Source organism: Spermophilus citellus (genome assembly GCF_964194105.1).
Source record: "Spermophilus citellus genome assembly, chromosome: 16".
Classification (NCBI taxonomy): Eukaryota; Metazoa; Chordata; class Mammalia; order Rodentia; family Sciuridae; genus Spermophilus; species Spermophilus citellus.
The window spans coordinates 8,874,590-8,882,871 of NC_138196.1; positions in this window are offsets into that span (position 1 = coordinate 8,874,590).

Consider the following 8,282-nt stretch of genomic DNA (forward strand, 5'->3'; position numbering starts at 1 on the left):
CTGGACTCCTCTAGCTTTAGCCTGACAGAAAGGGCTCAGAAGAGCCAAGGTCAAGCCCCACTATGTTCCTAAGCCACTGTGAGCCTTGCTTTGTTTCTATGAATTTAGAAGTCCATCACCTTCTCCCTTGCAGGGCTCTTGGGAGACGGAAGATGATGTAAGGATGGACAAAATTTTATAAATACGAAAAAAATCGAGAATTTGTGGGGAGGGGATATGTGAGGGCCAGAGAGAAACAAGGAGGCTGCAGGAGTGGTTCCAGGTAGCAGAGACAAAGCTGGACCCCAGGGGAGCAGATGAATGCAGCAACAGTTTGAGAGGAGCTTGGAAGGTTTCAGCAGCCTGGGCATCACTCCTGGCGATGAACCTAAAAAGCATCTCTATTGGTTTAAATGCACCTGGCATCGTCCTTCCTGCCTAGTCATTGTTAGTCCCATGTACAGCTAGCAAATGGAGGCTCTGAAAGATCAAGTGGCTTATTTGAGGTGACCTAGCTAGGAAGTAGTATATAAAATGATACTGTCTTCCAGACTCCATGTCCCTCCCTCACCTAGCCCTCTTACTTCCTGTTCCTAACAACTCACCCCATCATCCAGGGTTTACCTACAAACTTCATGTTCTACCATACACACACACACACACACACACACACACACACACACACACACCTACCTGAAGATGCCCTAGGAAGGAGAAACAGTCTCATGACTTTCCTTAGCCAAGCCCACTGCCTGGGTACTTTGAGGGCCCAGATTTGGACACATTGTCTGATTTAGGCTGTTTGTACCAGTGCACAGACAGAGCTGGCATTTAGGCCAGGCCAGCAGGAAGACCTGTGCAGGAGAGAGTTGAAGGGGCGGGGGAATCTCTCTGACTAGGATGAATACCCCCCACAATTGTTGATTCTTCTCTGTCCCCATCACCCCATCCTTGGGGGTAGGGGCTGTACCAGGTCACCCATATCCTGAGGGCTGCTTGTGGGAGATTCTTTGGAGGCTTAAGGTACTGGAGGAACCTGACAGTTCCCCCCTAGGCTAGCTAAGAAGGGTACAGACTAAGGGTATGGCAGGGCTAGGACTAAGGTGAGGAAAGCAGGCACCTAGAACCCAGAATTTAAGAAGGCATTTGCCCTTCTTGTTGTGTAGATCCCTTAAATTTTGTGCTTCACCCTCATCCTGGCTCTGTTGTGTGTTCCCAGGAGATGGAACTCATGACCAGGGAATAAGAAGCCTGAGTTTAGCTCATCCTTTTGAATGGCTGTCTGAGGGTAGAAGTGTAAAAATGGAAACAGCCACCTTTTGTGGGAGTGAACTTCCTCTAAGAACACATAGTGTGCTTAAGCTGAGTTTAGAACCTGTGGAAAAGAATAATCATCTCAGGCTTATCATCATCACCATCATCATCCTCTTAATCATTCTGTCATCACTTTTTGTCAAGTAAGAGCTCTCTACCTGGGCTGGGGATGTGGCTCAAGTGGTAGCGCATGCCTAGCATGTGTGAGGCACTGGGTTAGATTCTCAGCACCACATAAAAAAATAAAATAAAGATATTGTGTCCACCTAAAAAATAAATATTAAAAAAAAGAGCTCTCTACCTGTGTTATCTCATGTAATATATACAATGTGTTTTGGCTGAGGATGGTATATCAGATTCTCTGAACTTTGGGGTCCTTTCAGTCAGCCTAAGGAGACCATATTGTGGGTGATTTTGACAGTGAGAACCTACAACAACCAAATTCCACTGAGTTTCTAGACTGAGATAAGTTCACCTCCACGGCATCAAGGTGCAGCCTGCAGGTCGCCTCCTCTTTGAAGAACCCAGACTGCCTCGGGCTGCTATCTGCCCCACCACGTCCTGTGGCCTCGTCCCTCCCTCAGGTAATGGTGTTGCTGGGTCACTTCCTCCACTAGAGCCTCGCTCCTACCTAAGGGTGTCCTGGGGACCAATTGGACAGGTATACAGTAGGTGCCTACAAATCACCTGCTGTCGTGCTGACATGATGGGTCTGATTTTTTGGTTCTCGTCCTCACTTGGGTCATCCAGACAAGACATCGATATTTGCTTAACAGTAAACTGCGCTTGGATGAGAACAGCCATGGGGTGGCCCCAGGCAGCAGGCAGGGCAGTGGGCTGGGGGGCCGAGGCTGAGGCGTTCACAAGCCTCCACCAGGTGCACCATGTGGGCTGGGAGGCAGAGGTGGGTTCGCCACTCCTTCTGGGAGCCACCAAGGGAGGAGCCACAGGGAGGGGGGGGGCCCTGTACCATCCGTGAGCTCGTGGGTGTTCATTTTAGATCAATTCAGTTAACTGACAAGTGGGGCACACCGTCCTATCAGAGAGGACCCACAAAGAGGCCCGCCCTTCCAAAGCAGGCTCCCAGTCACGCTGCGGGGACTCCAGGGAAGCAGGAGCTGTGAGGGCCGGGTGCCCCAGGGGTTCCTACTCCAGGCCAGCTGAGGCTGGGGCAGCTGGAGGCTGAAGGCCAGCTGGCGTGTGCCTGGGAGTGAGGTGAACAAGGGAATCCTCCGCGTACTCATTTATTCTTTTACTCTTTCAGCAAAAATGCACTCAGTGCAACCCTCTGTGGGGTGCCACTCTGGGTGCTGGGCTCCTTTGCAGGGCTGGCATGGCGTCCTCGGGCAGTTCTGAGCAGGGCTGCCCACATGCTGTGCACGCCTGCGGGAGCTCCCGCCAGCTTCAGCCGCTGGAGGCTGTGGCCTGGTCCAGGTCTGGAGGCAGACCCTGAACTAGGTGTGGCAGTGGGCAGGGGTCATTTTTCAGGGGAGTGGGTTGGCGGGTTGGTCACAGGTGGGATTCCTTCAGCCAGGCCAGCCAGGCCCCCAGAAGCAAGCGTGGGGAAGAAGTGCTCCCACCACTGCCTGGGCTGGAGGACAGAGCCGGGCCTGGGAGAAGGAGGCCAGGAAGCAGGAGGCTGCGCCCCAACCCTCCCTGCACCCAGCTGCAGCGGCCCGTCACTGTCCAGCACAGTCAGGGGATTCGCGCCCTGAGCTCCTCTGGTCTTCGTGCCTGTAGTCCTCTTCCTCTTCCCTCCCTCTGGAAAGCTCTCTCAGTTGCTCTGATGGCTCCTGGTAAGCCGCCCAGTTCCTGCAGGCCGTGATGACAGAGGGGAAGGTCCCTCACCTGGGCCCCGGGAAGCTGGGCTCCTGCAGACTATGGGAAGAGCAGCCTTCACACCCGCCACCCCACCGCCACTGCAAAGGGACCTGCATGGAGGGTCAGGCAGGGAGTGGGCAGGAAGGTGCCACAGACCTGACCTGCAGGCACTAGGGAGCAGCACAGGGACCCGCCCAGACCTGGCCCCGGCCAAGCACAGACCACAGAAGCCAGCCCTGGGACTGTTGGGTGAGCTGCTACAAAATAGGGGTGCCAACATAGTAGGTTCCCCAGAGGGGGTGGACATGTCTGTGAGGAGTGGGCTGCCCAGGCCCCCCACGGCTGTGCCCAACACTCACGGCCTCGTGTCCTCCTTGTCCACCTCCTTGTCATCCTTTTCCTGGAAGCAGCAGCAGTAAATGATGATGCCGCTGATGATGAGGGCTGCCACCACGCCCCCAGCAATGCCCGCATACAGGGCCACGTTCATGGAGGCTGCAACAGGTCAGAGTAGTTCACTCCCCAGCCCCTGACGTGGCTGGTGCCAGGGGGCAGCAGGCAGTGCAGGGGGCTGGGGCAGGTCCCTCCCAGCCTCTGGGCCTGTGGCACTGTTGGCTTCTGGCCACACCCCTCAAAAGATATAGTCTACAGGACCGTGACCAGTCAGGCCAGGGACACTCCTCAGGTTAGAGAAGGGACAGATTGGTCCCTGGTTCTGTACCTCAACACCCTGGGTCACCCAAGCTCTGAGACCTCGGGTGTTAGTCCCGCCAGCTCCTAGCTCATGCTAGAGCTAGACCTGGTGTCTAGCTGAAGAGTGTCCCATCCTAAAAAGATGGGCCCAGGCCATGGCAGCTGTCCCTGGGTACAGCCCCATGATCCCTGAGTGACTCTTGGGGCAGAGGACTGGGACCCTCCAGAATGCCAGGTGCTGAAGTCTCAGGCTCCACTTCCAAAGATCCAGTGAACTACACTGGCCCCCAGGTGAGGGCAGGCCTGAGACAGGAGGCATCTTGCCAGGTCCCCATGCTGCCCTGCCAGTGAGTGGCTCTAAGGGAGTCCCAGTTCATCTCCCGGGGCTCAGCTGAGTTGGGACCACGGACAGCCACCTGTCCCACAGCTCTCACGGGGCCTGACAGCCACGGTGATGTTGCAGAAGGCTGTCCCCACATCGTTGCTGGAGGTGCAGATGTAGTAGCCCGACATGTTTGTGGAGATGTTCTTCAGAAAGACGGTCTGGCCTGAGACTGAGGGGACAGCAGAGGGTGAGGCCGGGGCAGGCAGGGCCCGTGGACAGAGCCGCAGCAGCCGCTTGCTCTGGGCAGGGGAATCTCCACCTCCATGGCCGGAGCCCAAGCCACGGTAGCTCAGTGGCACGCAGCTTGTTAGCCCTGCGTCCTCGGCAGGCCCTGTGGCTCCCTTGGGCCTGATTCCCCACCATGGTCAGAGCTGGCCACACCTGCCCCGTAGCTCGTGGGCGGGACATGAGGTGCTGCTGGTGAATGTGGCCTGGTGTGGCCTGAGGGCTCCAGAGAAGCACAGGAGCGGGGCTCGGAGGGCGCTTCATGGCTGGAAGGCTGCTCACCACCCGAGACCTAGCTCGGAAGGCCAGGCTGAGCACAGGTGTCTGCTCCGAGGGTGTGTGCCTGCGCTGGGGGGAGTGGGGTGTGGGTATGGGTGTGTGGGGGTGGGGGTGGGGTGTGGGGGTGTGTAGGGGTGTGGGGGTGTGGGGTGTGGGGGTGAGGTGAGGGTGTGGGGGTGTTGAGTGTGGGGGTGTGTAGAGGTGTGAGGTGAGGGTGTGGGGGTGTGGGGGTATGGGTGTGGGGTATGGGGTGTGGGTGTGGAGTGTGGGTGTGTGGTGTTGGCTGGGGAGGAGGCAGGCTCCGGCTAGGCTCTCTTACCCCCATGGCTCCAGGGAGCCAGCCTCTCTGAGCCTCAGCTGGGAAGTGGAGTGAAGACACCACCCTGAGTGAGGGAGCAGCGGCAGCCTCAGGAGGAGCTGGAGACCCGGCCTCCTTGTTGACTGCAGAGCCAGCCTCCACACCTGCTTCCACCGGGTGGTCACATGCCCTCCTGGGCCCTCGTTCTGCCCTCGCAGTTCCAGAGCTGCCCCAGAGGGCAGAGGCCAAACTTCAGATTTGTTCTCCTTATTTGTTTTCTTGTAAAACAAACTCAGCATCTCCAACAGTTGATTCCATGTAGCTGAAACTCGGTGCCAAGTGCTGATCTTAGGGCGGGTGGGTTTTGTGTTCAGTGCAGAGCGTCTCCCTCATCCAAGACACGTCCTTGGAAAGGGCTGCGTGATGTTCTTTCCTCTCAGTGCGTCACCCTTGGTGCGGTGGCGCGGCCTCTCCAGACCCACTTTTTGTCCCTCAGACTCCTCCACTTACTGCCTTCAGTCAGGTTTGGTGGTGGGAGCTACTACATGAGACCACAGTGGGGGGACAGGGGTCGGGACATTTATTTCCCTGACCTCCAGGTGGTCAGGGGCCCCTCTCCCTTGGTCATGGCTCTTGTGGGGCTCTGGAAATAGCTTCCTCACTTTATCCCTCAGCACGAGGGTGGGGCCACTCTCTCCCTCTGACCCCTTTCCTCTGGTGCTCTGCAAACGTCCCACCTGGAGCTCTCCTCAGTCACCACTGTGGATGTTCCCGCTGCTTCCTGTGGGGCTTTTACCAACAGGCAGACAGCACGCGGGACTGCCACTGTCACCCTCGGTTAGGTATGATGCAGAAGTCACACTTGGGAGTCTAACAGTTCAATCCCAGATATTTCCTCAAGTTCATCATAAATCAGATACAATTGTTATTGATGTGGTTTCCAAAAATAGACTCTGGACTCCAGGAATAAGCTGAATCCAGAGTCTTGAATTCTCAGACAGACTCCCTGGGCGGCAGGGTCCCCAGCAAGGCCAGCAAAGGACCTCTCTGGCTTCCCCTGCTAGTAAGCCAAGCTGGTCTACAGGTGCCCCTATAGCCTGAAATCTCAACACAAGTGGGCAGTGCACATCCCGGCTGGAGGAAGGCTGGTGACTCTTCAGCTCCACACCCCTCAACTGCTTGGTCCACATTCAGAGAAGTGAGTTGGAATGGACCAGGAGTGAGTTGTGAGATTTCTCCTCTACCTTGACATGACGGGGACCCATCTGTGTGTTGTGTGAGTGATGTTAAAAATGAGGCCTGGGCAGACACCTGGGTTAACTGGCTCCGTGGAGACGGCACAGGGCCCGTCCAGTGAGATCCTCAGTCCTCCCTTCAGAAGATGCTCCTTCTGTGGGTGCCCAGCTGCTCATGCCTGGGTCAGAAGCCTCCCCACAGCATGAAGGAGAGGAAACCCCGAGCTCCTGGAGGCCCAGGGCCCGTGGGAGCAGCCTCTTGGTGCAGAGGGTGCCAGAAGGGCACCTTTGTACACAGTGGGAGTACACAGGCCCAGGAGAGCCCACTGAAGCCACGGTGAACAGGGAGAAGGAAAGGGGGGAATGGGGGGAATGGGACAAAGACTGAGCCCCCTGCCCCGCCCCGGCAAGCTCCTGTCCATCATGAGGGGAGATGGGGCTGCAGCAACTGAGCTGCAGGTACAGGGAGGGGGAGGCAGGAAATGAACTCAGCGGCTCCGACAGCAGCTGCATGCCGTACAGGGATCGGGCATCATGCTGGCACTCTTCGCCCGAGCATTTTCATCTTTGAGGCCATGAGGCACGTGATGCTGAGCCAATCCATGCAGGAAGGCCTCCTCGTCTCCACGTCCCGGGCAGCTCAGGTTAGAGAAAGGGATCCCAGGATCACCAGTTACTGTTTGCCCACTGGTGGATTCCTCCTTACTCTTGCCCTCTCAATAATCAAGTCATGGCCAGCTGTGTCCCTGGGCTGGGCTTCATGGTTACTAAAGACATCTCAGACCCCTGCATGGCACAGGCCTGTTCAAATCTGGCCAGGGTCTGTGGCCCCACAGCAGCTCTGGAGAGCATCCCACCAGTGGAGGTTGTAAGGTGTTCAAAGTCCTCTGCTTGCTCCAGCAACCCAACCTGTGTCTTAGGGGCAGAAATGTCTTGGTGATAAGGGTAAAGACTTCTGGCCAGCTCAGCCCACCCACAGGGCAAGGAAGGACCAAGTACACTCTCATTATCCAATCAGCCTTCAAGAAATGAAAGCAAGGATGGCCGCAAGGTTTTATAAAAACTCACCTCCACCTGGTACTGTTGGGCTTTTCTGGTCTCCCTCGGGCTGGTTTTGTGTTCCTGTCATTCCAAGGGACCCTCTCTGTACCCCAGACCTTGCTGCTCACACACTAACCTCACTCTTTCCCTAGTTCCTTCTGTTGCTCCCAGGCGAGGTGGGAGTGGGTCCTGAAATGGCCTCTCAGCTGCCCTCCATCCTGGACCACATCTTCCTTTATTATATAACAACAAGACAGTGGTGGCATTGCCTGGAGGCACAGATTTTGTGAAGCAAGGTGAGGCTGGCCCATAAAAACCCACCATGACTTCTGAAGTGAGTTTCCCCTAACATCTAAAGAGCTAAAGTGACCAGAGTGCAGAAGGAAGATTTCACAACAAACCAATTTAATGGAGATCCAAGATATTAAACAGAGCTGGGCATTGCTGACAGATTTCCTGAGACTTCTTATGAAACCACTTGAACAGAACCAAGTCCTGCCTTATGGCCTTCTGGATGTACACTGGACTCTCCAACAAACTGCAATTCCTTTCACACTCTCCTCTCCAGTCCAGGACACACACTGTCGAACACATAAGCACCAAAGCACAGAGGGCCCTGGATGACAGAAAACGGCCCGAGCTGGCCCAGCATGGCTCCTCTCCTCCCACACTGCACCCCGGTGTCCTTCCACTCAGGCACTGCCACTCTGCCTATTGGAGAGATCCTCTCTGCATCCTTGGCCCCTGAGGGGTGGTGGCAGGGTGTGCCTGAGCCCTGTGCTCCGCTGAGCGGCAGGTGGCCCAGGCCCTGTTCAGTCCTCCCTCCTCCTCGGCAGCTTAGTCCTGGTCTCCTCTTGCCGGCGTCTCCAAGCAGCGATGATGGCTTCCTCGTCCATCTCCTCCTCTTCCTCTCTGTCTGTGCTTCTCCGATACTGGCTCCTCTGCCCAGAGGCAAACCTGCCCTCCTCTCTGTTTTCTGTCCTCTCTTTCTCACCTTCCTCTTCAGACCTCA